This window comes from Notechis scutatus, chromosome 1, assembly GCF_049901735.1.
Source record: "Notechis scutatus isolate UNSWTSFEM ecotype Mainland chromosome 1, rNotScu1.2, whole genome shotgun sequence".
Classification (NCBI taxonomy): Eukaryota; Metazoa; Chordata; class Lepidosauria; order Squamata; family Elapidae; genus Notechis; species Notechis scutatus.
In genome coordinates, this window is record NC_142009.1 from 126,435,177 (window position 1) to 126,462,166 (window position 26,990).

Sequence of the window (26,990 nt, forward strand, 5' to 3'; positions counted from 1 at the left end):
AATAGTTTGGACTGGAGTTCAAAAAAATCCTTCTTATTCCATTCTTTTATTTATCTAGGTCACGCCATCCGGCAATTTTGTCTTTTTTGAATTCTGATATATTAGAGGAAGCTGTAAAGTTAAATTAAGGACATAGAGCATGAGAATTGTGAATGTTTTTGTACTGTAGACTTCCTAACTTGTTTAGCTTTCTAGGTCTGTGGCCATAACCGCAAAGCAATTTAGCAGACTATAAATGTTCTACCACAAACTGAAATAAACTGTTGAAAAAACCCAAAGTATCATACAACTGAACACTAAATCACCATTTGATCTTTCAGTTACATTCTACACAGCTTCTGTTTTGTTTCAACTTAAAATATAGCAGCTTCGAAAGAAAAGAGGAATCATGCTATTAGAACACATCCCTAATGTTTACTTTAAATATCAAAGTGCATCACGGAAGGCCTTTTTACTCATCACTTCATGTCAGCTGTCTATGTAGGCAGCTGTTTCTATGTATAAGCTCATTTGCAGATTTTCACATTTCAAGACCACTGCTTATTCTAACTTCACATGGCTTCAAAATGAGAGTGGCACCATAGTACAAAAGCACGGTTCCACCATCATTCAGTTGCACAGATGTATCGGTGAAAATGGGAGATCCACAAGACCTTTTCAAGGGGTCTGTAAGTCAATGAAGTATATTAAACTTTCCTCAGTTTAAAGTTTCAGTATGGTAGGTATTGATAGACATAGCCCACAAAAACAAAAGCTCTTTGGGATTCTCAATAATTGTTAACAACATAGGGTCGTGAGATCAAAAAGACTGTTTGTTTTCCAGATACATCTGTTGGAAAGAAAGTGAACTTTAAGAATTGAACTTTAATTGAATTGAACTTCAACCTATTGGGCCTAGTCTGTAGTGTGTTGGATCCCAGGTCAAATGTGGCTTATTCAGACTGTCTGAAAGGGTTCTTATGAACAAACAAATGTTATTGCTTGGCCTAGGCAAGGATGGGAAACCTATGACCTTACAGCTGTTGCTGAATTGCAAGATTCAAGTTCCTCATCACTGGTGGAAGTGTTGGGAATAGTACTTATTCTATAAAGAGACTGATTGAATATCTGTGGATGATACAAACAGAGAAAGCCAGAACAGAGTAAGTTTGGAGAAATCCCGTTTCCCTTAACTCGATTTCAATCCACAGAAATTCACACCAGCAATTCGTCTATGATGGGAAGAGGAAAGATTGCAACACGATACGCATCAACCAATAGGTGATCCACTTTATCAAATGCAGAATGTCAGTCTCAGGCTGAAGGACAAAAATGCTTTCTGTGGACCAGGTGCTTTTAGATGCGCTTGTATAGAATAGAATAGAATTCTTTATTGGTTAAGTGTGATTGGACACAAAAGGAATTTGTCTTGGTGCATATAAATAGAACAGTAAATAGAACAGAACAGAACAGAACAGAATAGAATAGAATAGAAGAGAATAGAAGAGAATAGAAGAGAATAGAATAGAATTATCAGTGTACATGTAGGAAGTTAGCACCCACACTTCTCCTAGAAAATTGAAATATCCTAGGAAATATTAAAAAGGCAGAATATTTCCCCTAAAAAGAGTAGAAACTCAAGAGCAGAAACTCACCTCAGAAGCAGAAACTCACCCTCACTTTTGTTAATGGGTGGGCCATTAAGGCCTGGGACAGAATATTTTACATAACAAAGATCTCCAGGTAAAACTATAGCAATTTCTCAAAAGCCCTTCATCATCCAGCAAGGCTCAACCAAGCCTGGAACTCAGGACAGCCTACAGAATTGCCCCTGCATGGCCCCATGGGAGTCTAACAACCAATCAGAATACAAGCTCCAATTCAAATCCCAACAAAGGTTATAAAACCCAGGCACTCTCAGCACCTCAGCCCTTTTTTGATCTCTTCTTTCAGCTTGAAGCATGTGATCATCCTTCCTTTTCACTCTGGAGCTCCAGGCTATGTGGTCCTGTTCACCATTAAACCTTCCAAACCGCCTCCATGTTTCCAGTGTTTTTTTCCCCACTTGGAACTGAACCCAGAAGGATATTTCTTCCAACATACATAAAAGAAAAGATACATTCATCAAGAGTCAAGAATCATAAGGTACAATGCTTAATAATAGTCATAGGGTACAATAAGCAATCAAATAATACGAAACAGTCAATAAAATCATTAGGTACGGTATTTTTCAGTTTCCTCTGACTAATCTGTCACCAGCAGTGGCATCAGAAAGTTATTGAGGGATATTATTTGAATGTCTTGTTATGTATAACAAGATACAAGGCAGTAGAGAATTTAAAATAGAGGTTCATAGACCCAACAGCGGAGGTTTCTGATCAGGTGTGAGTATGGTGAACATTAGAATCAGACCAAGTCCATGCGAATGACCTGACTCAACCATATGAGAAGAACCAGAGTTTGGTGGATCTGTCTCGCAAGCAGGCATATCAAAGACACATCCTTTGCACATCCCTTGACATCACTACAAAAGATGGAACCAGGCACCAGCCCTTTGAGGTGGAACTGGACCAGGAAACTATAGAAATGCTAGAATTTAACATGACAGTGAGACATTATAGAATAGGACATTATGTTACAAGTCTATCTCTTCTCCCTCTTATACTGCAGTGAGTCAGGGAGGAGTCAGCCCATGTCTTCTTAATACTAGCTCCTTTCCCAGGACTTCAGGAATGCTATTTATTTATGTAACAGATTATTTTTTAAAAAAATACAGTTTTATTTGGGTTTCCACACATACAAAATACAAGTAAAACATCTTTTTTGAAAATAGCATGGTCCCGGGTTGAACTTCTTTATACAGACAACAAAACTCAATTTCATGCTCCTTTTTGTGTTCTATTCCATATCTTATACTATTCTACATTTTCTATATAGTTTTTCCCCTCTTTTAATTTTCTCAATTTTATTTTGATTATCTCATCTCAATTCAAATCATTATATTTATACTTTTGTCTGTTCTGTTTCAATTTCATATTATCTTTTCTCATTAAACAAATTTTCTTCTGTAGTTACTAATTGGAGTATGACACCTTTATATAGTGGATTTTTTTCCAATTTCTTGCTTAAGTCTCTTAGCTGTCAATATAGGAAAAGGAGAAAAAAAAAACCAAATCTTTTCCCTTTTCTCTCTCCTTCGCAGCTTAAAAATCTTCTTAGGGAACAATGTTATTTTTTTTAAAAATAGTTTCAATTCCAGGGTACCTTATTTGTTGCTTTTGCTGTTTGACCCAGTCAACCAAAACTTTCTCTTCTTATCTTCCTCCTGCACATTCTTTTCCGGTCGAGTTCTTCTTTGTGGTGGCCATTTCTGACCACCGCTACAACCGCCTTTGGGAAAGGGAGATGCGGCTCTCCTCAACCCTGCAGGCAGTCTCCCCCTTCTTCACCACCTCTACGGGGTGGCTTAGCCCCGAAACCAGCTGGCTCGGGGCGCTCCAGCGGTGAGCACAGATCGAAGCCTCACAGAGATGAGGTTTCGGTCTGTCACCAAAGGAAGCTCAAACCAGAAGAATGTAACGGATTCTGAATAGCCCCTTCAGGGCTATCTCTCTGATGCTCTAAATCAGGTGAGAGCAGGCAAGGGAAAGATTCTTCACTAATGCTCTGGAGCACTACTGCCAGTTGCATAATATGGGCCTAGTTTGACAAATAAGCTAATATGTTAAAATGCTGTTTTCCATTCTTCGTGTATGGATGTCTTAAATCTCATACAAAATAAAAATGTGTTTCCTTTCACGCATAACAGGGCACACAATTTCACCCACAATGAAACGTTCTTTGCACAGATTACTGGGGGGGGAGGAGGAGTTTTAAAAAGCTTTCTTTCATTTGCAAAGTAAGGGCTACCCTATTAAGAGGAGATTCGGACAAGAATGTTGTTGGTTTTTTTTAAACAAGTTTTATTTCAGTTTTCTACATTTTAAAAAGTCTCTTTTTAGTGAACAGCATGATTACAGGTTCATCTTTACATACAAATATGACCATAGTTACATATTCAATTTTTATATTATATTATCCCAAATGCTTGCCTCATTATTTAATTCGCCAATATTGCTCATATCTTCATATTATACTTTGATACTTTTAACTGCCATATTTGCATATTTCATCACATATTCTTACTGCATCCATTCATAAAATCTAATTTAATACATTCATTCTATAAAGTTAGTTTTCCCCTTAAATTACCAATTTTAAGTGTGCCACCTCTAAAGTTTACATATTCACTAATTATCTCCCCTTTTAATCCCGATGAACATTTAACTTTTATTACCTAAAAAATTGAAATTAATAATCCTTTTAAAACTACATAATAAATATAAATCAGATTCTGCATGATTTTTCCCCTTCTTAAATTCATAAAAATTATTTACGCTTTCAAACTAAAAAAAACATATTAATCTATTCCTTTAATCCTAAACTCTGATATTAATTCCATTTCAGCTCTCCTCCTATATCATTTCAATTATTTTTAATACACATATTCCGTTAATTATTCCATTCATCTGTACCTTTAAACAAAAAGGCCTATTTTCCAAAACTAAAAAATGTCTACTCCATTATAACCCCCCTCATATTTCATTTCAATTATTTCAGTATATTTAATAAACATCTTCCATTAATTATGCATTCATCTCTATACATATAAGAAAAGAGCTTACATTCCAATATCAAAGAGTATCAATTCTATTTTCCATTTTAATAATCTATATGTCCCTATTTCCTACAGTATTCATAACTTTAGGTACATTTAAACTACCCCTCCTCACCTTGCAGAATCCCCTTTTAAAATATTAATTAGCCATTGTCTTTATGCCTTCTAAATAAACAATTCCTTTTCATTTTTTTTACAATTCCCATATTGTTTTGTTTCCAACTCCTGCTTCTTATTCCTTCTTTTTCCTTTCATTTTCTCCTTTGTTCTGTCACTCCAGTTTTTCTCCCCCTCGCTATTTATAGCTTCCTTCCACCCTTTAATTGTCTGCTGTTTCGGTTTACGTTTTTTAATTTTACAAATATTCCCTTTTTATTTAACTTCTTACGTCTCATATATTTTCTTCCCATTCTTCTCCTCCTTCTTTTCAAAGTTCTTTGTTCCCGATGATAGTTGAAAATGGCCTCTTCTGTAGTCAGTTCCACCTCATCTTCCATCTTTTGCCTTTGTTGTCTTTGTTGTTCATATTCTAAGATCACGTTTTCCAAGAATTTTAAAGTATAACCCAACTATTCACCATGTTCTTGTAATATTTCTTTCTAGTTTCTGAATTCCATTTTTAATTCCAGAAGAGATATCGCCATTTTACACGTTTCTATCTAGTAATTTAGTCCAAATAGTGTCTATAAGGTTAGTTTCCAACAGTCAGCTTTTGTTTTATTTGTGTCAAATTTTTAATTCATAACTAGTCCAATACCAAGTCCAACCAAAATCAAGTTAATCCCATGGCAGAATCTTCCTATTACTTTCTTTGTTTCAAAGTTTCAATTTTTCAAAGATCTGTTATATTGTATAAATATTCCTTAAGATTTTTAAGAAACAGAGTCCTTTAGTAAGAAAAACCAGTTAGCTTTAACCATTAGATGACACTCTTTATCATAACAAATTTTCACACGTACACCACCCCCCCTTTTTAAAAAAATTCATCCGTTCAGGGCTTTTTAAACCAAAGTCTTCCCAAAAAAATCAAGTCCAATTGATATTGAGTTTTCTTTAATAATTGAAAGTTAGCCTTATTAGTACTTATATAGTAACAGAATATATTTGTCCAAATCAGTTAAATAGTTTCTTCTTCCAGCTTCTACCTTTTTCGGTTCAAAGCCCCGCCGCTATCAAAAAAAACAATTCACACCTTTATTTTCTCCTTTCTGTTCGCTGCTTCAAATCTTTTTTTAAAAAAAATCTTTAAAATTAATCCTGGGGTACCTTTCATTTAGTTTAGCATCCCATTTCTCATGCTGTCCGCTTCTTTCTCTCTCCTGCACATTCTTATTCCAGCTTACTGTTCCCCTTCAGGGTGGCGATTTTAGACCACCACTTCAGACATCTTCAGGAGGGAGCTTTGCCAAGCCAGGGAGGGGGTTTGTGACACCCCTCTACCCAGCTGACAGTCTCCCCTTCCTCCGCCGCCCCTATGAGGCAGCTTTTGCCCCAGATCTAGCCAATCGGGGCTCTCAGACGAAGAAGCACGGGCCAAAGATGCGGACAATCGCAGTCAGTGGTCCGTCTTTGGGGGAAGTCCAAAACCGGAAGCCCAGACAAAAATGTTTTAAAGCTCACCGTGTTTAGCAGTTAGGCTGTCTTGCATATACGATACCTCATGTTTTGATTTTTAAAAATGCTTAAAAGATTAAATAAATGGGAAGATACAAGGAGTAGAGAAAAGTAACAGTCTCCTCTATCAACCCCACCACCAACGTCTTTATTCCCAACCCACAGAATTCCAAGAGATATTCTTGGGGGGGGGAATAAACCTTGAAGCCTGATTCCAGCCTTGCTCTCTTTTTGGAAAATGATCAAATCTCCAATCAGAATAAAGCTGGAAGGGACTTTGGAGGTCATCTAATCCAACCCCCTGCTCAAGTAGGAGACCCTATACCATTTTAGACAGGTGGCTGTCCAGTCTTTTCTTAAAAACCTCCAGTGATGAAGCACCTACAACTTCTGAAGGCAAGCTCTTCCCCTGGTTAATTGTTTTCACTGTGAGGAAGTTCTCCACAATCCAGGTTGCTTCTCTCCTTGATTAGTTTCCATGTTTATTTGTCCAGAAAACAAACAAAAATATACATTGGAGGTGGAAGGAAATGTCGGGACTCCTATTGTGAGCCTTTGTGGGACTAGTTAGAGCCATTCCATCAATAATTTTTCAAACAGGCAAGCCCATTTAGGGAGTCATTTTAAGTGAACATTAAAAAAATGCTCTCCAAGTACAAAATTGGATATGTACCAAGACTTCGTGAATATTCCCTTTCATAAAACTTGACCCTAAGGAGTGAAAAAGATCCTATAGTATTATCATAGCATACTATATTTAAAGATTTAATTATAGAAGGATGTCCTCACCTCTATTATAATATCAACATCCCTTGGAGACTGAAGGAAAAATAAAATGAATATCATCTGTAACACACATCACATTTCGGAAGCCAGAGGGTCTTGCAAATCAATTCCTCTTGTTTTCCTAGGAGTTATTCTGGCTTTAGACATATGTATATAAGATCAGAATGGATTTCATTTCTCCCCCCTGTTAGTCTACCTCAAATGCCATTAATGTTAATCCTATGTTTTTAGGTGGCCCTAAGCAGAAATAGTCAAGCTGACAAAGATGTCAGTGGATTTTCAGCTAAGATTTTTCAGGGAAGCTCTCTGTCAGCATAACATGTGACAGGGAATTTGATTGCCTACTTTATGAACAGATCAGTCCCCTCACAAAAGAATGCTAACTTTCTCACTTCAATGCTAACTTTCTCACTCCTGCTTATCCTGGCAACTAATTCAGAATACTGAAATCCTTGAAGATTGTTTCTCCCACACACATACATCCAGGAAGAACTTTAAACATTTTATTGAATTAATTAAGGGGAGATTTCTGAAGTCTTTGCTTTTGGGGTTGCTAATACTCCTGGTGGAGTACTTGAAAACGAATCAGATTTATCAAGGACGTAATCCTAAATATGGTTTAAAAATAACTTCTCACAGATTATTTGGATTCTAAATACAGCCATCTCTAAAGTAGGTCATATACATGGATGCTCTTTATTAACGGCAAGAATCTGATAACGCTTAGTAAGTTATGAGTATTCTGCACAGCAGCCTAAAGCTGTCGGTTTCATGTCCCCAAAGCAGCTGGAAATGAGGTTAATAATAAGAAGTTGATGTTTGGATTACAAACCACGTCTCCATTTTGAATATGGTGCATCTTGCTCTCCCCCCCATCCCATTCATGGTCCCCACCCACCCAGCTTCATTCCATTTTCTGTCCTTGCTGGGAAAGTAAGTACCAATCATTTTCTCACCTTTGCATGGATGGTTCTTTGCAGTCCTACGATTTCCATCCTAAGTGACAACGCTGAACTTCTCATCTTGGCACATCCAATTTTCCTCCCAAGACTGCAGGACATATTTTTGTGCACACATCTAGATTTTCAGTGATCAGGGAACCTCTACAGAGATTTCTGAGAAAACAGTAGCAGGTCCTCATGCCAACTAAAGGGATGATAATAATAATCTTTATCTGTCTATTTATTAATCTTATTTGCCAGCCATCTCACCACAGGCAAATCTGGGCGACTTACCACATTAAAAGCAATGAAACCATGAAAAATAAATATAACAGCAATAACATACAAATTACAATTAAAGATGGGGAGGGAGGGAGAAGGGTGTGTGGGAAGGGAAGTGGGGTCTTCTGTGATATTTGATATGTGTAATATTTCCCCATTAGGCTCCCAAGCCAACTGGCAGTGCCAGGTCTTTAGGCTCCTGTGGAAGCCCAGGAGGGTGGGAACAGATCTTACTTCAAGGAGCAAGAACCACAGCAAAGACGGCTCTTCTCCCGGACCACACCAGGCAAAATTCCTTGACTGACGGGGTTTTTGGTGTGCCTCCTCTGCCAGCATGGGTTGGGTGGGGTGGTGCCATTGAAGTAATAATAATTCAAAGTTGAAAGATTATGGCATAAATTGGCTGTGGTAGGTCCAGTGATTATTGACACCCTGGGTGCCTTTACAAAAAGCAACACTTAGGGCAACACTTAGAAAGTCTGTGCATTGACAACATTTCCATCCACCAATTACAAAAATCCACACTGCTTTGATTCAAACATGTACTATGTGGATACATTATGAAATCCTAGGTTTTTGGGAGGAACTCAGTTTGCACGAAGGCCAACACCAGCTAAAGAACTGGCAGCTGTGATCACACATGTTGTATATGTAATAATAATGAGAGCACATTAAATTTGTATGCCACCCAACTTTCAACAACCCTGGGCCAATAAATAAAGTAGTAGTAAATAAACAAACAAACAAGGAAAAAAAGAACCCTATATCAAACAATTCTATGCTGAAGGGGGACCTGGGTAAATAGTTATAACAGGTGAATCCTGGTTATTCAGTGTACATTAACACCATGTTTATTTGATTTCAGAAATCAGAAATGAGGAAATTCATAAATCATACTTAAACATGATGACCTCCTAAAATCCATCATGTTATCTACCTCAATGTGCTTTTGTGAAATATAGCCATTGCATGCAGATATCTGAACTTCAGGTCTTGGCATTTCTTTATCCTGAAGATTGTCCTTCACCCGCCTCTAAAAAGAGATGACTGAAAGGTAGCAATAGCAGAAGCAATAGCACTTAGACTTATGTACTGCTTCACAGTGTTTTACAGCTCTCACTATGCGGTTTACGGAGTCAGCATACTGCCCCCAACAATCTGGCTCCTCATTTTACCCACCTCAGAAGGATGGAAGGCTGAATCAACCTTGAGCCTGGTGAGACTCAAACTACCAAACTGCTGGCAGCCAGCAGTCAGCAGAAGTAGCCTGCAGTACTGCATTCTAACCACAATAGAGTCCATACCCTTTACCCAATTGAGAGTCTGTGCAAGAACACGGAATAAAGAAGATATAGTGTTCATCCACACATCCTTTTTGGCCCAGCAGCAAAGTGGTTGCTTGCTACGGCACTTATGGAAGACTCATCACAAAAGGGTCTCCATCTTGAGTCACTTCCTTGCTGAGGCAGATTGCCTAGTCAGCAAGATGCAGGAGAGAATGGTTCTAAGTTTACCTCCTTTACTTTTTCCTGGGACATAACAATAGGGACTGTGAGGTCTCCAATGGAAAGTCCACCACATTCTTCTTCACCTCGGTGAAGGACTTAGTAAATATTGGGTAAACTACTATTACCTTCACACTCTTCCTTCCAACTTTCTAGCTTCAGGTTTGGATCCAACATTTCCCTTTTCCTAGTTTTCATAGCATCAAAATATGAAGAAAATTCAGGACCAACTTTGTTTAAGGTTATTTTGCAAAGCAGAGATGGAGGGGAAGGGTATAGAAATGGAATTTGGTGCTTGCTCAAGCCTTGGGACTAAAGTAATCATGGATCCTATTTTCAAAGGGGGAAAAAACCCAAGAAAATTCAGCTGCCTTTTGGAAATAGCACCTTTGGAGCAACCATGACCTGGATGATTGAGAATCTCCACAGCATGGATTTTGAAGGGTCTATCCACAGGAATACTCCCAATCCATAGGAGGGCTTATCCCTCTCTTGTATTCATGGGATTGACTGGTGATGATGCAGAAAGGGAAGAGAGCGGACAGCAGGGAACTCATCAATCCCTCACCAAATTCTAAAACTGCTTCACGTTCAAGGCAGTGCTTTCTGTGCAACGTATTCTCCTTTCATCTCAAGGACCAGGGGAAAGCACATCAGTGGAGGATGAAGAAGCCCACATCATCCTTTCAGAGTGCTGGACATTTCAAATAAGCAGAACAAAAAACACAAATAAAAAATCCTTATCACATGGAACTGCAATGAAATTAATTCCCTAACATGAACTAAGACTTAATTGTTTAGTTTTCATGCCCACCCATGCAAAATGCACCAGTGCTTAAACAGATGTGCATTTATCTAAGCCACTTTTTACTGCTTCACAAAAAATGTGATTGAAAGGCAGAGGCACCACGCTACAGGATATAAGTATTCCAGTGAAAAAGAGAATAGAATATTTCGTAAAGATGGGGAAGCCATGGACCACTACTCTAACTTTAACCCATTCCACCCATTCAGCATTTTGGATCCGACTAGGGTGGGGTGAAGGATTTTAACAGAAGGCAAAAAGATTCCAGAAACTATAAGAATTCCTCTTGCATGATAATCCTCATTTGCTGACCATTCATTCAGCTTTCATTCAAAGATAAGATAATGCTAAAAAATGAGAGTTATAAATAGTCCTCAGAGTTGTGGCTGTCACAATGTCCCTACAGTCATGTGACCATGATTTATAGTAGGCATTTGGCAATCAGCTTGCAGTTACAACAATCATAATGTCCTACAGTCACACGATAGCTATTTGAGACTTTCACAGCCAGGTTCTGACAAGCAAAATCAGTCGGGAAGCTGGCAGGAAATCAAGAGTCCCAATTTTGTGACATAGCATTTAATGACCCACGGTGACTTGCTTAACAATTGCAGAGGTCACACTTGCCTTTTATCACCTGCCTTTCTCCAGAAAGCAGTCCTTTGAAAACCAGGCAGCACATAGAGGATAAGACAACTTTCTGTGTCAGAATTTAATGTTAAATGCTAGCAATTTGAATTGTGGTTTGAAGATTAATGAAGTTCTTCAAATACTTATTATTTAAATACCAAAATTGGTAAATATACATTCTGAGTTAAGATATAGGCTTCCAGAAAGCATTTGGTGGGTAGCATGCTGTCATCATCGTCGTCGTCCTCATCATCAATCACCTTATTATGGTTTGTTGCCAAATGTTCTGACCGGATCTGATATTTTTATCTATCTACCAAGTCCTTCCCAAGGTCCTGGCAGATGTTGTTTGATGGTGTTAAAAGTATCATCAGGGGATTTAAGTTCTTCCAAGTAAAGTTGCCTTTAGAACTGACTGATGATGTTTTTGTCAATGTTGATGATATTCAAGTGGTGCTCCAGTTGTTTCAGGATTATACACAAGGAACCTAGGTACTACCTTTGCTTTCTTCTGCCATAGCGGTTCTACTTCAATATGCAGGTCCTTGCATTTTGTGATTTTAACCAATTCTTTTGCTTCTGCTGCCCCAAGTATAGTATTTCCTCCTCTGCTATCAAGACTTTTTTGTCTTTCTTATCACCAATTCTTACGTCTGCATTGTTACATTATTATTATTAATTGTTGTTGTTATTTATGTCGTTAAATGATATTATAAATGCTCCACTTATTTAATACATTACTTTTTAACATGGCTATTTAATTTATGACTTTTATCTATGACTTATTTATTTTACGTTGGTTATGAGTGTCAAGCACCCTGAGTACTTAGGAACTTAGGCATTTTCTAAATGGACTAAAATAATACACACAGACATAAAAATGCTGAAGCAATTTTTACATACTTTGTCAACAATATGTTGTGAGTATCCCAAAAGAGCCAAATATGTGGCTTCAGACTAGTACTGTATAGGAAATAATAGTCTTAAATTTATTTCTGTCCATTGATATTATCACAACTTTGGGATTACGGATTCACTGAGTTCATGAACCAGACTTTATGTTAGGTATAACATTGATACCAAATATGGTTTGGGTGAATAAATATATAAAACTTAGATATCATGGTTTAAGTGCTTATCACTTTAAGCACAATGCAGCAGGCAATTAGCCGATTAAGGGTGCGGTTAGAAGTTACAATATAAGGAAGCATTAGAAGCTGGAGAGCTTACTGTTTCTGGCTGGCTGTAACTGTCTCTGTCTGTTACTGTAACTGTGTGCTGGCTGTAACTGTGTGCTGCTGCGACTAACTGTGATTACTGACTGTGAGTGCCTGTGACTGAACTGTTATTGTTTGCTACTGTTTGCTGAATATCCAGCGTTTGTTTCTCTGGAGAGTGAAACCGGAGGAGGAGAAGATATCTTTATCGGCTGATAAAGATATTGCAAGGACTCTTAACTTGGACTATACTAGTGAGTCTTACTGGATGGAAATACTGTAAATGACTTAATGGACTGAATGACAATGCTTAAACTCTAACTGGATTAAAAACTATTTAAACTACGAACAGTGTTTGTGTTCAGTGTGTGTATACTCTGGGGCCCTTCCACTCTCGTTTGGCTTCCTGGCTTGACTACTGCTGCAATACTCTGCTAGGGGTTAAATCCCCAAAACCCTAACATTGGTTATGGGCCCAGCAGCATAGTCTAACTAACCAGGATATAGCAGAGAGAGTTGGTGTGAGTTGCACATTACTGTAAAAACAAACTGTTTTAATTAGTTTAAAATAGTCAAAATATCTGAAGAGCAATGGCACAAGTAAATTTGTCACAACTGTCCATGATATCCAGGCTGGATGGAACAAACTATGTTTCATGGTCAATGAAATGTAGTTTACTTCTACGCAGAGAAGGTTTGTGGGACATTATAGCAAACCCACCAGATGTGAGTAGCTGGGATCCTGCTAATGATGATGATAAAGAAAAGTTACAAGATTTTAAACTGAAGAATGAGCAGGCTTTATGTATCATAGGACTGACTCTCTGTGATCAGCAGCTTGTCCATATTCGTGGAGAAGAAAATGCTGCAAACTGCTGGGAGAACCTCAGGAAGATTTATGTTCGGGACAGTGTAGGAGCACATATAAATCTTACACGGAAGCTTTTTCGAACGCATCTTCAGAGGAATGGAGATATGTTAGTTCATTTAAACTGTATGAAGAGCATTTTTCAAGATTTGCAAGAAAAAGAGCTTATATTTAATGAACTGCAACAAGTCTACATAATATTATCTTCATTAGATCAAAGCTATGATGACTATGTGACTTCGTTAGAGGTATTGCCAAAAGAAAGCCTCTCATTAACCGAGATTACAGGCAGGCTACTAGAAGAAGCCAGAAGAAGGCGTGAGCGTGACGAGCTGAGAGAAGATAAGAAAGAAGAGAAATTATCTTCAAAGCTTGAAAGAAACCAGCAAAGCAAAGTAAAGCACCTGGAAGAAGAGAATTTATCTTCAACGGCATACACAATTAAAAAGTGTTTTAATTGTGGAGGCAGAGGACATTTGGCAAGATTCTGCAAAAAGAGAAAAAGCCAGAATGTAAAAAAGCCAAAGAAAGAATTTGAACTAGCCACGTTTAGCAACTCTGATGTGAAGAATAATTTATGGGTGGTTGACAGTGGCGCATCCCACTGCATCACAAGAGATAAGACAAAATTTATAAAAATGTCTACAAGTTCTCAACATATATCTCTTGCTAACGGCTGGAACCTGAAAGCGAAAGGTCAAGGTTTTGCACGTTGTCCGTACATAAACCAGGATATAAAATGTTGTATGTACCGCAACTAAAGTTTAATTTGCTTTCAGTAAGGGTATTAGATAAATTAGGTTATGTAATTACTTTTAAGGATAATAATTGCATAATTGAAAAAGATAACAAAAGGGTAACTGCAGCTTTAAATGGAACATTATATGTTTTAGATAATAGTAAGAAAGGGGAGGCTCAAACTGTATTTAATAATATTAAGCCTCATAATGAATGTATCCATTTATTGCATAGGCGTTTGGGGCATGTAAATTTTAAAATGCTAAAACGTACAGTTGAGTTATCTGAAGGAATAAGGTTAAAACCTTGTGATAAATATTTGCGTTGTAATGTTTGCTGTGAAGATAAGAGCAAAGTATTGCCTGCAAATAGGCTAAATGGTTTCAAAACAAAAGAACCTTTAGAAGTAGTATTTGCAGACATAATAGGTCCAAAGAAACCCAGTATGGGGGTGCTAGATATATACTGAGCATTATGGACCATTATTCTAGATATGGGTTTTGCTATTTAATGAAAAGCAAAACTGAAACATATCAACATTTTTTTCAATTGGCTTAGGTTTGCTGAAAGAAAGTCTAAACGACAACTGATAACCCTGGTGACAGATAATGGTACGGAATTTATTAATAACAAATTCCAGAACAGACTTAAGATAGCTGGAATAGAGCATAAGAAGTCTGCTCCATACAGGCCAGAACATAACGCTTTTATTGAAAGAAGAGGCCAAACACTACAGGCAATGGTTAGAACAATGTTAAATGATTCTGGGTTACCTGATTCTTTGTGGGGAGGCTACAATGTGTGCTAATAACATATTGAACAACGTTGTTAATACAACAACAGGTGAAATTCCATTCACCAGATGGCATGGCAGGAAACCTGATCTAAGTTACCTGCACACATTTGGTGCACCAGCATGGGTGCATATTCCTGCACAACTCAGAAAAAAAGGGCAACATAGAGCTAAAAGATTTTTCTTCGTTGGTTATCAGGCAAACCATAGGGCATATAGATTTTGGGAGAAAGGCACATCTAAAGTGTTATGTAGTGCTAGTGCCCAATTTCTAGAACATGAAGGATGGGAGAAATTAGAACAGGATGCCAATAAAGATGTAATTATTGAATCCTATAGAAATCCCATTAGTTATCCCTGTAACTTTAAAAATAAAGTAAAGAGACAAATACAGGATGAAATAGTGCCCATAAAGGAAGAAACAGATTCAATAGCTGAACAGGATGAGGAAGATGAACAGATAGTAGTTCAACAAAGTCCTCCTGTAAGCCCTGTAATTCCCAGAAGAACTACACGTGTATCTAGACCGCCTGATAGGTACCAGGCTAACACAGTGTGCCAGATCAATCAAGTTCCTAATTCTGTTGAAGAAATTAAAAAGTATCCTAATAAGGAAAAAGAAAAATGGTATGCAGCAATGAATAAGGAACTGAATTCATTAAGTGATATGAAGGTGTATGAAAATGCCAAATTACCTGTAGGAAAGAAATCCATTGGCTGCAAATGGATATTTAAGGTAAAAATAGATAAAGATGGTAATTTAATCCATAAGGCAAGGTTAGTAGCCCAAGGTTTTAGACAGAATGCTAATGACTATGATGAGGTGTTTGCACCTAGTCTTAAGGCAGCAACCTTGAGAGCAGCTTTAGTGTGGGCAGCTAGTAAAAACTATATAGTTAACCATCTAGATGTGGAAACTGCTTACTTGCACGCCCCATTAAAACATATTATTTATATGAAAAAACCTGTTGGTATTAAAAGTGAAAATAAGGATAATAATGATTGTTGGTTGTTAAAGAAAAGCCTCTATGGTCTTAAACAATCAGGCTATGAATGGAACCAGTATATTGTAAAGGAACTAGACAATATAGGATTTAAAGCTGGTTTAGCCGATCCATGTCTGTTTAAGAGGGAGACAAATGGGAAAGTATCATTATTATTACTATTCACAGATGACATTGCATTGATAACTGAAACTAATGATGAAGCAAATAAAATAATAGCATCATTAGGAAAGAGAATAAAGATCAAGCAATTAGGGAGATAAAGAAGTATCTCGGTTTGAATATAAAGAAAACACGGAAAGGTTTTAAGATATCTCAGGAAGATAAGATAAGCAAATTGCTAAAAGATTACAAGATGGAGCTTTGTAAGCCAGCTAAGACTCCAATGAGTCAGGAGTTTAGCAACACTGATGTACAAAGCCCTGAGTTTGATAAGGTGATTTATCAATCTTTAATTGGTAGTTTGAGTTATATTAGTAATTGGTCTAGACCAGATATATCGTACTGCGTGAATCAGTTGGCTAGATTCAATTCTGCACCATGTGAAAGACACTGGATTGCAGCTAAGAGGATATTAAGATATCTTAAAAGACAATGAATAATTCATTGTATTTAGAACCAAAGGGTGATTTAATTCTAAGTGCATATGCAGATGCTAGTTTTGCATCAGAAAGAGACACTAGAAAGTCGACTTCAGGAACAGCCATAATGCTGGGTAATACATTAATAGGCTGGAAGTCAATAAGACAACAGCATATAAGTTTGTCTACTATGGAGGCAGAATTCTCCTGTTTATCATTGTTATGTACAGAATTAATAATGTATAAACAAATGTTAATTGATATAGGTATAACAGTAGATTATCCTATAATTATACATGAAGATAATCAGGCAGCAATTCAAATGGCCACAAATATTGGAGTAAAAACAAGGAGCAAGCATACAGATCTAAGATACCTAAACGTGAGACAATCTGTAAAAAGTAAGATGATTCAGCTAGAGTACTGTATGTCGGAGGACAATTTAGCTGATAATTTTACTAAAGCCCAAGGTGCCAGTAAGCACCAGGAGAGTTGTGAAAAATATGGGATAAGATTGTAAAGGTATTATATATTTATTTCACCCAAAAGGGGAGTATGTTAGGTATAACATTGATACCAAATATGGTTTGGGTGAATAAATATATAAAACTTAGATATCATGGTTTAAGTGCTTATCACTTTAAGCACAATGCAGCAGGCAATTAGCCGATTAAGGGTGCGGTTAGAAGTTACAATATAAGGAAGCATTAGAAGCTGGAGAGCTTACTGTTTCTGGCTGGCTGTAACTGTCTCTGTCTGTTACTGTAACTGTGTGCTGGCTGTAACTGTGTGCTGCTGCGACTAACTGTGATTACTGACTGTGAGTGCCTGTGACTGAACTGTTATTGTTTGCTACTGTTTGCTGAATATCCAGCGTTTGTTTCTCTGGAGAGTGAAACCGGAGGAGGAGAAGATATCTTTATCGGCTGATAAAGATATTGCAAGGACTCTTAACTTGGACTATACTAGTGAGTCTTACTGGATGGAAATACTGTAATGACTTAATGGACTGAATGACAATGCTTAAACTCTAACTGGATTAAAAACTATTTAAACTACGAACAGTGTTTGTGTTCAGTGTGTGTATACTCTGGGGCCCTTCCACTCTCGTTTGGCTTCCTGGCTTGACTACTGCTGCAATACTCTGCTAGGGGTTAAATCCCCAAAACCCTAACACTTTCCATTAATTAGATCAGTCTTTCCTTGGCATTTATCCAGTAGCTTTCTAGAAAATGTTCACATACATAAACACACACACACACACACACACACACACACACGTATATACATATACTTAAGACTTGAAAAAGTGAGGTTCTTTTCTATATAAAGATACTTGCCATGAGTTAAGGCTACTATCTATGAAGATGTTTTATTATTTCCAACAGCAAACAGTTAAGAGCTATTATTTACCCTATGAAAGTTCCCTTGCTGGGAACTTGAAATAGGAACTTTGTAGATTTTTTTTTACTTAGATTACAGAGCCCTCTTAGATATAGGAAGAAACAGCAATCTGTAATAGCAATTCTAACTGGCATTTAGTATGAAAGTTCTGGACTGACTAGGTTTAATACACAGCTTTTGAAGGAACAGCCTTCTACCTTTGCTTAGAGAACAAAGTGGTATCTTAGTTGGCTTAGCTGAAGCCATTGGCTTCAAGAACCCCAAACAAGTCACCACTCCTGCTCAGAATTGGGTATCATTGTTGTTCATGATGTCAATTTGATTGACAGCCCTCTGTGAACACTGGATACTGAAAAACATACTGGGCTATTTCAAACCTTTGGGATGGCAATCAGGGGTGGGATTCTACCTATTCTCTAGAACCGGTTATTAACATTCTAAGCCGTTTGGAGAACCGGTTGTTAGAAGAAATTACTGGCCTAATCCTGTAAGGAGGGTGGGAAGGAAACATTCTGGTGTTGCTTACAGAAACTGCCTCTCTGTTAACCCTTATTACATTCTTGGCAAGGCTAGACTTCCTGTCTCAGGAACATCTCTGGAGTTTTTCCCCCCTCCTTTGCTGGTACTTTGCTTGTGTGGATTGACCATTCAAAGTTACAATGGCACTGAAAAAAGTGACTTATGACCATTTTTCACACTTACAACTGTTGCAGCATCCCCACAGTCATGAAAGGCCAGGTGAGGAGATGCGTGCCTTGGTGTGAGTGATATTGAGTTGGCCACGCCCAGCCAATAACATGCCCACCAAGCCATGCCCACCAACTAAGCCATGGCCACAAAACCAGTTGTTAAAAATTTGAATCCCACCCCTGATGGCAATCCAAGAAGCCCTTATCCGCCAGGAACCCATGTCCCTGAGGCTGGTGATTATAATGTTATCCATTCGGTCATGTCCAACTCTTGGTGTTTTTATGGGCCAGGTCTTTCTTCTTTTATTTTTGTTTCACAGCTTGCTTTGCTTTGCTTTGCTTTGCTTTGCTTTGCTTTGCTTTGCTTTGCTTTGCTTTGCTTTGCTTTGCTTTGCTTTGCTTTGCTTTGCTTTGCTTTGCTTTGCTTTGCTTTGCTTTGCTTGATTGCTAGGTTATCTCCTGCCTTTTGTTCAGAAGCACAAGGCAGCCTGCACTGCCACCTCTCTTCTTGTGGCTGAAATTATGGCTCCTTGGCTGAAATCCAAAGGCTGAACCCAGCTGCTGAAGAAAGAAAAAACTCTGTACCTTGGAAGAGCAAAGATAATTCACATATAAGCACTCTTGCATACCAGCTGAGGCAAAACTCTCATTTGAAATTCAGTGTGACCCAGGCACGCAAAGGTCACTTGATTCCTTCTTACTTTATTTTTCAGGTTCTTTAAATGGAAAATCAGAGCTTTCCTTGACTTGTTCAGATAAATTATGAAAAGACCAGGACGTTGGTTTGATACCTAGAATCATTTTAAGTAAAAAGGGCAACTGGTCGATGTGATGACCTCTCCAAGAATGCTGCCCTAAATGTTCTGATTTACCAACCATTCTAGCAAAATTCATATATTCAACTCATGTATTTTTCTTTCAATAAACATGGATTCTTAATTTAACTTGTGCTGATTCTCCCACCTTTTGGCTCACTGTTTCTTATTTCTTTTCTTCTTAATGGCTTCCTTCCCGTATCAAGAACTGGCCAAAAGTGAGGTGATTAATTTTCTCAGCACCGTCTAAATGAGAATGAGACTCTATAGAAGCATTTGCTTAAGTCCATGATGTCTGTTTCCCTCTTGGGAGAGGCTCCTTTTTCTTGCAAATTCTACCTTCTCACTCGCCTGCCTTCCAGTTGGAAAGGATTCCAGGAGAGCCCAAAAGGGGGGAAAAGCAGGCAGTGAAGTTAAACTGAGCTGGAATCCCCTGAATGAATGAAATCTCCAGAAAATAAAATGATGGGGGCGGGGGGGGGGGAGGAAGATCTGCTCTGCACTTATTTACTTATTTACTTAATAATATTTTGCCGATTGCCCAAGAGATCTAATTTATTGACAGAAAACACTGCTGTTTTTGTAGAAAAACAGACATGAAAGGAAAGAGCATGAGGAAAAAAGAGAATCTGCTTTATTGTATGATCAAATAGAATCTTCACTTGGGCAACGAACCCCAGCATCTAAAACATGGGCATCTATGTATTAAACCTTAAAGCTGGCCCTTTTATGACTTATGGACTTCAGCTCTCAGAATTTCTGAGCCAGCCCATTTTCCAAGCTATGTTAAAAGCATGGCTGCATCCAGTTCAACCATTGAAATTTGTGCCAGACCATATAAATTTCTGTATGCATCTCTCTGGTTGCGAACACGAAAACTCTCTTGTGAGCATTAGATGAGCCAGTGGACACAAGATAAGATTGGAGGCAGTGGGGATCCCATTGCTAGAAAGGAAGCCCATGTTTCTTTCTTTGCCTTACATTGGTCCTTAAATTGTACTAACTCATTCCTGACTGCGCCAAACTTGATTGCAGGAAATATGACTTCAGCAACAGAGTGGTCAATGTCTGGAATACTCTACCTGACTCTGTGGTTTCTTCCCCAAACCCCACGAGTTTGGCACCCATGGTAGAGTTATTATACTGTAGCTTCTGTAGTTTATTTAATATTGTTTAATTCCTTGCTGTGAATCTTGTCTTTCCATTCCACTTTGACTAAAATAGGAATTAGAGCACTCCTATCACTCATATTTCCTGGCAAACCTAAAACATTATTGCCAAATGTAAATATATATACCTTGCTTTGTTTTTTTCATCAGAATGACTCTTCCAAAAGTAAATGTAAATGCATGTGGTTTCTAGTTTACAACTCAAGGAGACACTTTTTTTGTCCTAACAAGGCCCAACGTTCTTTTTCTTTTTACCACCCTGTCCCTTAATTTGGGATAGTCGGGGCGACTTAATAGAGCTGATTGAATTTACTGACTGAATGCCTGTCCTGATGCTTATGTGGAGTTCATAGCAGATAGTTTCTTTTTGTGCCCTCAGAGAAAAACATCTGCCGTTACCTAGGATTAAACTCTCAACCTTCCGAGTAGGAGGCAAGCATCTTCAACACTCGGCCACCATGCCGCTTATAACATGACCCAACATGTGACAGTGAAATGAACAGATACAAAATATAAAACATTTGCTAGACCAATACTTGAATATAGCTCATCAGTCTGGAACCCGCATTACATATCTGATATTAATACAATTGAGAAAGTCCAGAAATATTTTACGAGAAGAATCCTCCACTCCTCTACTCGTAGCATAATACCTTATGCCACCAGACTTGAAATTTTAGACCTAGACAACCTAGAACTATGCCACCTTCGGTTCGATCTAAGTATAGTACATAAAATTATATATTGCAATGTCTTACCTGTCAATGAATACTTCAGCTTCAACCATAACAATACAAGAGCACACAATAGATACAAACTCAAGGTAAACTGCACCAAACTTGATTGCAGGAAATACAACTTCAGCAACAGAGTGGTCAAAGTCTGGAATACTCTACCTGACTCTGTGGTTTCTTTCCCAAACCCCAAAATCTTCAACATTAGACTGTCTACTATTGACCTCACCCCTTTCCTAAGAGGTCTGTAGGGGGCGTGCATAAGTGCACCAAAACGTGCCTACCATCTCTGTCCTATTGTTTCTTTTTTTTCTTATTCGTATCCATTTCATATATTTATAACCATGTTTATACTTATACCTGTTATCTAATAATTGTTTGACTAAATAAATAAATAAATAAATAAATAAATAAATAAATAAATAAAAATAATAATAATAAAAGGAAGAACATCTAATTCTGCATGCAGTGGGTTTTAGCCTCAGTGGAATTCATTACCGAAACCTTGCACATGTAGTAATTAATTTTATGCAATTCAGCACCATCTGCAGATGCATTATTTCCTTTAAAAGCTACTTTAATTTGATGTAAAGACTGGAATCATTAGGAGATTTTACAAGCAAAAAAGGATTTACATCCTGTTTGTGTCAAAACAATTAGATAAAGAAGTTAAACAGTAGTGAGAAAGTGAACTTTTTTCCATCTTTTTTATTGACTGGAAAAGAAATTTTAGTAATAGATTTTGTGTGTGTGTGTTTTTAAGGGCCCACAAATAGTGGGCCCTTAAATGAAAATGTTATAATAGTTTTGTAAGACAGAAATCTGAACAAATTAATGATCCGGTGATTCAACAAATGCACTGAAGCATTTATTTTTAGTAGTTTCTGAGATCATTCAGTTTAATCACAAATCCTGTTTCATTATACCAGTTCTGCTGATTCAATTCTTAAAGATGTGCATGAAATAACCAACAAAAATTCCATCAGACCACAGACTATATATTTTGCTATCTGTGACTGAATGTAAACTAAGAACGAATAGCCAGCTCTACATGAACACAGCCCAAAGTCACTGTCCAGTTGGTGGCCTTAGAAATCTAGATAAATAGAGGCTCTGTGATTACATATACATGCAACAACATAAGGACAATCTACAGACAAATTCTTTTCCTAGGGAACCTAAATCGATCCTCAGAAACAAATGTGAAATAAAGCCAAGATAGAACTTAGATAGAATATCTTATGGTTCAACATTTTTATTGAGTTATAAAATATTGTAAAATACAAAAGTAAATAGAAAAGCAGTGGGTGGGGGAGAGAGGAAGGAGAAGTGAGGAAAGATAAGAAAAGAAAAAAAGAAAAAGAAGCATTGACTTCCAACTCTCTCTGTTACAAGGCATTAACATCAAATCATCACTTTTTGCTTTTTCATAATAATATGTACAAGCTCTTTCTGTAAAGATCTATCCAGCTACTTGATAAAACCCAAAATCAAAGTTTCATTCTTTTCCACATCAAGCACGAACTTAGAACTTCAATATCTAAAACATATCTGGCTTTAGCTTAAACATGATAGGTCCAGAAATCTTTAGTTTTATTGCTTTTTTGCAGATCAGTTTTTAATAGATACCATTTTAAATATTTGAGCTGCAGTTCTAAAAAAAATTTGTATTGAACTTCTTTGGTACTAATTTTAGTAGCAAAATAGCATTTAAATGGAATACATAAACTCGTCAAGGAAGAAAAAACAATTCTCTGATAGCCAGAAGTGACATCAGTAATTTCAGCACTCCAGTTTTGTTGTGGTCAATGTTATCCCTATATTTGTTTCAATTTAAGGCTAGGATAATCCAGGTTCAAACATCATGGAGACATTGCAAAATCACCAACCTATTTCCAAAACAGGGGGCAGGTAATCTGTGCATTTGCTTCAGACAATGGCATATGCAAAGGGCAGTTAAATTTGCATAATACATAGGGCATGGCTATCCAACCCCACCATTTTGCATATGTGTTGATGTCACACACAAACAAAAGGGGATTAGATAGCAAAGCCTCTTCTCCTCTTCTCCTCTCATCCTATATTTTAAATTATTTTTCAGTTGGATTCTTGTCTAAATAGTTTTTCAAATACAAATGACTTTAATAGCCCTCTGGTGACATAGTTAATCTCAGTTTGACAGTGGGGCTTCTAACAGATTTGTTTATTCAGCTGATGAAAAGACCCAAATTGGAAAGCTTTAATGTTTACTGTTCCGGTTGCACTTGAACAAAATCCAGAGCTTAGTTGGCTGGTCTCATTAACCTATCCTATATAAAAGTGAAGATTCCCTTGAATCAAGTTCAGTTCCTACAGACATCTGTCTGTTTCTTGGCCAAAATGGAGAAGTAAATTCCTGTTGCTCGTTTTTCTAGAATGTTTGTTCCAATTTCCAAACCAAGCCTAACCCTACAGCCATAAATGTCCTGATAACCTCTCTACTACCAAGTCTGACCTTGCTTAAATGCTTATTAACAGTGACTGACATCAAGATTTGTTTAGAAAGATTACTACTCTATAAGGACAAAAGCTGTACATTCTGTACCTTTTTTCATTAACATGCTGCTATACTTGCAATAGAGAGCTTGAAATACAATACCAGAAACTCACCGAAATAATAATTTATAGCAGGGAACTATATTTTGCTGAAATCACAAGAATGTAAGGTAATTGTAAACTGGGTTGATTAATTACTTGTTTTGCTGGAAATTTTCTAAGGAAATAAAGAAAATCAACAGTTCTCATAATGAACCTTTTCCATAGTTTGTTTTCCATATTTCCCAAGGGATATAAGTTGATATAATGTAAGAAATTGATACAATTCTTATTATAGCTGCCAGGCTCATTACTGCAGAACACTGGAAAACTAAAATACTGCTTTCCTTGGATCTGCGGTATTTAAATGTGTAAGAAACTACTCTTGACTGAAAAATTAAAATAGCAAAGAACTTTGAAAACCTAACAATAAAAATAAAAAATCTCCAGAAAGAACGATCACCATTTATTAATGAGATTAATTGTGCTTATCCTAATGCCTCCCTTTTGTCCACACCAAATGTTTCTCAATCTTCTTAATTTTGGATGTGTAGACTTCAATTCCCAGAATTTCCCAGTTGGATGTATTCTTTTTGCAACTCTATTATTATTTTATTTTATTTAGGGTTTTTTGTCTTGTTGCTTTGTTTTGCAAAACATGGAAACAGCTTAAGAGATGCTGTGGAAGGGCGTATAAAAATATCCCTTGTCCTTTTTTCATATAGCATTAGCTGTTCTGAAATTTCTCTAAGCAACCTTTAAACTTCAGAAAGCTCCCCTGTTGAGCTAAATATTCTTGCTGCACAGCAGAAAAAAAATAATTTTTATTTTGAACAAAAAAAGTCCATAAGAGCAGTAAGTCAGGTCTGCAAAAAGCTCACTTCTTCACTCAAGGAAAGAAAGGAAAATAAATATCAAAACCGAGAAAATGCAGCGGGAGAGAAACAGAAAAAAATTAATAACAGCATCACCTTTGTTTTACTAATAGTGCAAATAAGCATAGAATGTCAAAAGTTATGTCTAAAATGGGGAAATCGATTAATATTGGCTAATGATTGATTGATTGATTCATTCATTCATTCATGATTTGTCTCATTTTCCATATACCAATGCAAAGAGATACTAAACAACATTTAACCTTAAATCTATAGTTATTCTGATGGGTTCAGAATTTTCAATGGAAAAACACAGATGGGAAAAAGATCAAAGGGTTGCCCCAGAACCCTCAACACAATCATCAAATCCATTAAGCTAAAAATTAATGTTTCCAGTTGAACAAGTTTATAGAGTATGCATATTCACTTTGCATGCTTTCCATATGGTGAATTTTACACCTTCTGAATATTTCTGATTTCCCGAACATCCAGATTTTAAGTATCTGAAATCAACTTCTTTCCAAAAAAACAAAGACTTAAGATATATTCACTGTTTGCATCAGGGAAAGGATTAGTGTTACAAACAACAACAGACTGGCTATAGAGACAAAGGGCCATGTTCAGATGTCTAAAAACCAAATGCAGAACACAAAATAAACAACCTGAGTGTTTAAGCCATCAATAAATTAAAGCAACTTGAAAAGACTTCTCTTACTTATACAAGAATGTTTTATTGTGGGTCTTTAACTCTGACAAATATTCACACTGGATGGCAGGAATAATCACTTTTACACTTCCTTTCTCTTATCCTGAGCTGTAGTTCTTGAGATGGCACCTAAAGTTAAAACTCTCCTTTCATTTGAAGCCCAGGAACAAGAGCCTTGCTCCATTCAGCTACCCTTATTTAAAAGCTGCACCACAGAACTAATTTAATTATGTCATAATACCCAGTTGTCACATTAGGCTCCGTTTTTCAAAAATTCTTGCATTTTTCACAGCTAATTTGCTTCTCCAATTTCACATAAAATTCAAATAATGGTGCAGCTTCAATTGTTCCTGATGGGTGCTGGGTAATAAAGCTCTAAAAGGATTGCCTTTCACATCATCTCAAGGAGAACTTCAAAACTGCTCCACAACATTTGCCTCTCCTTACATAGAGATCAGAGTGACACGAGAGTGAGATCGTTTCATCCAAGCTGTTCAGCTAACAACCACACCATATCAGATAGTACTGTGTTGTTGTTGTTAGTTGTGAAGTCGTGTCTGACCCATTGCGACCCCATGGACAATGTTTCTCCAGGCCTTCCTGTCCTCTACCATATTCTGGAGTCCATTTAAGCTACTGCTTCAGTGACTCCAGCCAGCCACCTTATTCTCTGTTGTCCCCTTCTTCTATTGCCCAGCATTAGGCTCTTCTCCAGTGAGTCCTTTCCTTCTGTGTAGCAATTTATAAAAAGACAAGTGGAGAATTAGAGAGAAACAGAAATGTGAAACCCATCTCCAACTTTAATTCAACATGTGTTTCCCTATAATGTCATTGAGCCTAGCAATTACAGTTGTAAGTCATGAGGGATCATAGCAAACCCATTGTTCACTATCGGAGTGTTTTTCCAGAAGTCCAAAGTAAATACCATTTTGGGGGTGGGGGGACTTTGCAAGTTACATTCAGATGGTTGCAGGGCTCTGCAAACAGCCATAAATATTAAGCATTCAAAATCCGGTCACCTGTGCTCACTTCAGCAGCACATATACTAAAATTGGAAGGACACAGAGAAGATTAGCACGGCCCAAATGCGGTCACTTGACCATGAGGGGAGGGATGTCACAATTTCAGAACCACGTTGTAAGTAGATTTTGGGGGTGTCCATCATAACTTCAAATAATCGCTAACTCACCAGTCATAAGACAAGGACTACCTCTCCCCAGCCACAGACTCCACTGCTTCAAGAAGGTGCAGAAAGATGCATTCCGTAGGTGTTCCAAAGGAAGTGCTCCAATGTGTCCTAGTTTAAAAAACCTTATTCATTTGTTTTAGAAGTAAGATTTACAAAGGTATTCAATAGGTACCGAAAAGAATATTGGATAAGAGAATTGCAAACTAAAATGCATTTACTTATTGGGAACATGGAAGAAGAAACAATAGTGACTGCCTAAAGCAGGCATGGGCAACTATGGCCCCTTTAGAATCTGGGGACTTCAACTCTCAGAATTCCTGAGCCATTCAGTATATATTGAATACCACCCTGGCCTAAAGGTTTACTTCAACTGTT

The 26,990-nt window shown here is 37.3% G+C and overlaps 1 long non-coding RNA gene and 1 other non-coding gene across 8 annotated transcripts in view; one reads left to right on the forward strand and one right to left on the reverse strand.

Moving 5' to 3' along the window:
• LOC148132980 (uncharacterized) overlaps positions 1-26,990 on the reverse strand; it is a 156,713-nt gene that overhangs the window by 99,193 nt on the left and 30,530 nt on the right. The gene's annotated exons all lie outside the window — the stretch shown is intronic.
• Positions 26,448-26,552, forward strand: LOC113410648 (U6 spliceosomal RNA). The gene has a single exon (XR_003370693.1). It is a non-coding gene; the product is annotated as a U6 spliceosomal RNA (small nuclear RNA).